The following is a 6,360-nucleotide window of genomic DNA, read 5'->3' as shown; positions in this document are numbered from 1 at the left end:
CTACATCCTACGAGCCACTCTGCACTCAGCTGGCGAAAGTCATGGGATACCTCCTAATATCCTGTCGGACATCCTTCTGCCCGGCGTATTTCTTCAGCTGGATGTGGCTTGGACTCGTCAAGTCGTTCGAAATTCCCTGCAGAAATATTGACGATGCTGCCTCTACAACCGTCCATAATTACAAAAGTGTTGCCAGTACCGGATTCTGTGCACGAAATTGACCTCTCTGTTATGTTCCTTGGGCAACGGCCTTGCCGCAGTGGATACACCGGTTCCCGTCAGATCACCGAAGTTAAGCGCCGTCGGGCGTGGCCGGCACGTGTATGGGTGACCATACGGGCCGCCATGTGCTGTTGCCACTTTTTCTGGGTGCTCTCGGCCTCGTGATGCTAATTGAGGAGCTACTCGACCGAATAGTAGCGACACTGGTCACAGAAAACCATCACAACGACCGGGAGAGCGGTGTGCTGACCCCACGCCCCTCCTATCCGTATCCTCAGCTGAGGATGACGCGGCGGTCGGATGTTCCCGATGGGCCACTTGTGGCCCGAAGACGGAGTGCTATTATCTCCCTTAAATGTTCGATGCGATTCGTGTCTGGTGATACGGGTGGCCAAATAATTCGCTCGAACTGTCCAGAACTTTCTTCAAACCATTCGCGAACAGTTGTAACGCGATATCATGACCACTGTCATCCATAAAAATTCCAAACAATCCTGTTGGACGAACATCCGCAGCTGAGCATTATACTAGCTACACTACCTATAGGTAGCACAGCGCGCATAGTACACGTCCACCGCGGCGCTCGGGGGCCTCAGCACAGTTGCAACACCTGAGGATAGCTATGAGGGCCCGAAACCGGTCTTGATAATAAAGGAAATTTGCAACTGAAGCGGTATTTTCAACCTCTAGCATCAAAATTCTATCGTTATTTGCGAACATGAAGTCCATGAACGGCTGCAAGTGGTCTACAAGTAGCCGAACATAACCATTTCCAGTCAATGATAGGTTCAGTTGGACCAGAGGAATCAGTCCATTCCATGTAAATACAACCCACCCCAATATAGAGCCACCACCAGCTTGCACAGCGCCCTGTTGACAACTCGGATCCATGGCACGAACCCTACCATCAGCTCTTACCAGCTTAAATCGGGACTCATCCGAGCAGGCCACGGTTTTCCAGTCGTCTAGGATCCAAGTGATACGGTCACAAGCCTAGGGCAGGCACTGCAGGCGATGTCATGCTGTTAGCAAAGGCACTCGGGTCGGCCGTCTGCTGCCATAGCCCAATAACGCCATATTTTGCAGCACTGTTCTAAGTATACGTTCATCATGTCCCATATTGATTTCACGCAGCGTTGCTTGTCTATTAGCACTGTTCCCTAAATCGCTTCAGGCAAATACCGGGACGGTTCCTATGCAATGGTACGGACGACTTCCTTCCCCATCCTTTCCTAATCTGATGGGATCGATAACGTCGCTGTTTGGTTCCCATCCCCAAACCAACCGACCATCTGGGTGCATTTTCTGTCTCCTGCCTGATGCATATGTTGAGTCATTCGTAGCTAATGTTTTTCCCTTAAAATAATGCCGTGTGTCGGGTAGACCGTTCGCCTGGTGCAAGCCTTTCGAGTTGACACCACTCCGGCGACTTGCGTGTCAAAAAATGGTTCAAATGGCTCTGAGCACTATGGGACTCAACATCTTAGGTCATAAGTCCCCTAGAACTTAGAACTACTTAAACCTAACTAACCTAAGGACATCACACACACCCATGCCCGAGGCAGGATTCGAACCTGCGACCGTAGCAGTCCCACGGTTCCGGACTGCAGCGCCAGAACCGCTAGACCACCGCGGCCGGCACTTGTGTGTCGATGGGGATGAAATCATGATGATAAAGACAACACAACACCCAGTCCCTGAGCGGAGAAAATCTCCGATCCAGCCTTGAATCGATCCCGGGCCGTTGGGTGTGACATTCCGTCGCGCTGGCCACTGAGCTACCATGGGCGGACATGTTTTTCCTGTCATAACTGTTAACAAATGAGGCTTGCAAGAGATTGGACTTGAGACTACGCATCCAAGGGCTTCCTCGTTACAGGCAGACATAACGTTCAGGTCAACGAGATTGTAGTTTGTCTCAGATTATCCTGCAGCAAGGCAATGCCAAAGGGCGTGTAGCTGCAGCCACCATGGAAACGTCACAGGACCTCAAACATTAGACCGGCCTCCTCTCAGTCCTGACCATAATGCTGTTGAGCATGTGTGGGAGATGTTGCACAGACAACTTCGGACCCGTCCTGTAGCACAAGAAAATGTTCGCCTATCAATCAGGAACGTGCCTCGAAAATGTGAGGCAGTTATACTGGTACATGGGGAACCTTCCAGATATTGAAATCTCTTCTCTTGTGTCTTACGTGACTTATGTAAAGGAGTTTCCACTTTGGACGACACTGTGTTGAATTTCTGGTCATTGCACCAACAGAGTGATGGGAAGAAACAGGATATGTGCATTTCCGTTAAATAATAGTTTCATTTTACAGAACAGAAGTCTGTTTCACTCCAAACATTCCTGAAAAAATAATGCAGATGTTTAAAATGTAGTGGCTCTAATTTTCTTGTGTAGAGTGTTTTTGAGTCCCACATGTATAAGCACCTTGTGAAGGCCACAGCATGACTCGCAATCTTTCGAGCAAAGTGTATGCTGTTTCTCTTTTCCGTCTTACTGAATCATACTAACACTGGATAAATTCTCTCACAGGATTATCTATGAAAAATCCACGAACCGTTAGGGCCTTACAATTGATTTCTTTGCTTTTTGGGACATTGTATTGTTTCTCCCATTCTTTTCGTCACATGCCCGTTCTAAGTTCGATATTTCTGTCTTTCTAGGCACTATTGCTTCTGTCACCTTCATAGAACGTTTTGAGACTCCATCCTCATGATAGCTGATGCATCTGATAAGCTGGTATAATATCTGAGACCTTTCGAAAACTCTCAGAATTCTCATCTTATAAGCTGGTATAATATCTGAGACCTTTTGAAAGCCCTCAGAATGGTTCACCTTCCATTCCAAATGGTTCAAATGGCACTGAGCACTATATGACTTAACATCTGAGGTCATCAGTCCCCTAGACTTAGAACTACTTAAACCTAACTAACCTAAGGACATCACACACATCCATGCTCGAGGCAGGATTCGAACCTGCGACTGTAGCAGCAGCGCGGTTCCGGACTGAAGCCTCTAGAACCGCTAGGCCACAGCGGCCGGCCTTCCATTCCACATCAGTAAACAACATAATTTATGGAACACTGAAGCGAATGGCCGTCAAAATAATATTTGCACCTGCGACAGAATTTTGTGATACACAGTCCACCTTTTTGTTGTTCTTGGCATTTTAAACGAAACAACATCGTAGAATTTTAACTTCAAAACCGATAACGATAAACACACATAACTAAAGCAAAATTGATACGCCCATTGCAGGAGTCTCCTATAAAAATTATACAAATTACAATACTGAAAACAGTGGTTCTATCACACACCAAACATTTCGATAGTTTGTCATATCTATGAAGGAGAGAAATATGGTGTACAACGAACGCAGGTAGGTAGATGGGAGAAGCCATCTTAAAATGCCAGAATAAAACCTTGCAATGATGAAGTGATCTAAAAGTAAACATTTTCCTGTGAAACATTAAATGACACCTCAGGCAAAGTTCCTTCGATCTTTAATGCCGCTGAGCTTAAGAACTAGCAGAAATATATTTGTGAACTAGAACACGTGGAAAATGTTGCAGTTGGTTCCAAACTGGATAATTGGTGCTCTCTGCGACGGATTTATTGCAATGCCAAAAAGAAAAGTAACCTCACTAACCTTTTCTGATTTTCTGCTGGAACTAATGGCTATTTCGACACTCATAGCTTCCGCAGCCTTTGTCTTTCGAGAACAGAGTCATAAAATAATTTCTTTGGTTTCCAGCGAGAAGACAACACAGAAATTCCCACAGATAATGAGTCCGGACTGATGTTTCCTGGAGAAGCCAACCGTGCCCAACACCTATTTACAGGTCACCCTGTAGGGTTATCTCCCAGCAATTTCTCTGTTTATCACGAAACACGAAAGAGGGCACAAACATCTGTAATGCTTAATCAAGTACACAGAAAACTGTGGTATGATAATAGTACCTGTGCCCTAAGTGGCGCAATGTATAAGAGTTGGAGAGCAATGCTTGGATTAAACTGCCCATCAACGAAAACGATTCGGACTCGTAAATAAATTATTTTTATGTATTTTCACGCGCTGAATTCAAAAACTAAAGTACAAAAAGCTATTGCTTTGGAGATACAATGACATTTCATTTTTTTCCGATCAATTTTTTTATTTGGTTGTAGTTACATTTTTGGAGTTGTCACACATGTCAAACGTTTTCCAGCTGTCCGTAGGTAATGAACATTATTACTGTCACTGAGATCGTGTGTTTCGTATCGTTTGTGTTTCAATTAGTGAAGACTTTCTGGTTTTCGAGTGCTTTTGAAGTATGGAATTTGTTAAATCAAAGTGGACGAAAACATGCAAAGTCAGTTAATAATGTTTGTTACATTTGTGATGAAATAACATTTTCGTCACAAAGACATAATCTGACGCCTGTTGTGAAGATTGCATATCAGCATTATTTTGGTACGAAAGTAGGAGAACGGGATAAGTCATGGTCTTCGGGTATATATTGCAAACGTTGTGCAGTTATAATAGGAGAATGGCTGAAGAATAAAAAGAAAACGGTCTATGACCTCCCTTGTGCCTATAATTTGGTGGGTGCCTACAAACCACATAACAACTTCTATTTCTGCGTGACTCTACCTGTAAAGGCAACATTACCAGTAAAGAAAAGATGAACAGAACCTTCTATCTATTGTTCGAGTTGTTTCACATTCAGACAGTTTACAGATCCTACGTAACCACAAAATTACAAGCTTTAAGTAGAAAATGAAGACAGTGTGGAAGAAGAGGATTCCAACAAGCCTTTGAAAATCCATGACGAAGAAGATGATAACCCGAGCAGACTGACTCAAGCGGAAATGAATTATCTCATTCGAGACCTTGATTTATCGAAGAAGAAGGCAGAAAAATCAGGACTGCAGCAATGAAATCTTCTCCAACGTGGTGTCAGGGTCTCATAGTAAAAACATCGCCATAGGTGACTATAGTTCAATTCTTTTATCTTGGCGGCTCGCACATGCCCGCCTAGACGCGGGAGATTGCTGCGTTGCCAGTTGCACACGACGCACGCGCCAAGAGAAGCAGCGCCATAGTATAGCATAGTTCGCAAGCCTACGTTTAGGGGGGAGCGCGCAGTTCATGAAGTAAAGCGACCACGGCCGCAGTAACCCTTTCGCTGCTACAAAGACGTGCTCCCTGCATTCCGCGCTGTGGGCGATTTTGTCACTGCACTGCTCGCCTGTGCAGACACATTATGTTCCGACTGCTTTGACACTCTTTATCATTCTATTCCACAAAAACTATTTGGCTCAAAAATTAGATTTTTACCTATCTTCTTGACTGATACCTTCCCCCCATAAATGACTTAATTTTGTTTCGATGTTCAACGCAGTTATTATGCAGCATTAAATATAGTAAACCATTGCACGAAATTTTGAAGAGTTTGCAGAAGTTAAGTCCATAGAGTATACTTTCCGGATGGTCGATTTTAGTTGCCACAATGTTGAGAATGAAATGTGGACAAGATACCTATATATTTCATTTAATTTAAGTACCACATAAGTGTCGTATGTAATATTGAGAAATATTCCACCTTTCGTGACTGTAACGAAAGTTTTACTTACACTGGGCACGTCTGGCTTTATTTTAAAGCACTTCAATCAATCAAAAGGAAGTAGACAAAATACATTAAACAAAACTGTGCACTTACAAAAACATTAGGACTTGAATATGCCATCTGTCAGTGAAGTGCTCAGAGCTATGTCAAATATAATTTTGTGTGTGGCACACACAAACAGCATTTATTTGCTAAAACACTGATGAGCCAACACAAACGTTGAATATTGTGCTACCGCAGCACAAAACTACGAAAGGTGACTTGGCAATGGAGGACACAAAATACAGTCCTCTTATGATGCTTGAAAAGAGAGAAACGCATCTGGTCTAAATAAGTCGCTTATTACAGTTGCAGAAGAGGGATATATTTCAGTACCATTGGTAAAACTGCGACTGTGGAACAAAAACAAGAAATAGAACATGAATACCATTGTGTATGTGCCATAGCGTTCACCGATGGAAGTGCTTTAAAATAAAGCCAAACGCGCCCTGGGTAAATAAAACTTTTATTACAGTCGCGAAA

General features: G+C 43.7%; 1 pseudogene; it reads left to right on the top strand.

Annotated features, from left to right (window-relative positions):
- The first annotated feature begins 241 nt into the window (after window positions 1–241).
- LOC126177542 (5S ribosomal RNA) lies at window positions 242–359 on the top strand (annotated as a pseudogene).
- Window positions 360–6,360: the final 6,001 nt, after the last annotated feature.

The sequence above is a fragment of the Schistocerca cancellata genome, chromosome 3, assembly GCF_023864275.1.
Source record: "Schistocerca cancellata isolate TAMUIC-IGC-003103 chromosome 3, iqSchCanc2.1, whole genome shotgun sequence".
In the NCBI taxonomy this organism is placed as follows: domain Eukaryota; kingdom Metazoa; phylum Arthropoda; class Insecta; order Orthoptera; family Acrididae; genus Schistocerca; species Schistocerca cancellata.
Note: the sequence above shows the minus strand (reverse complement) of the source record. Positions and strands in the feature narration are given on the sequence as shown.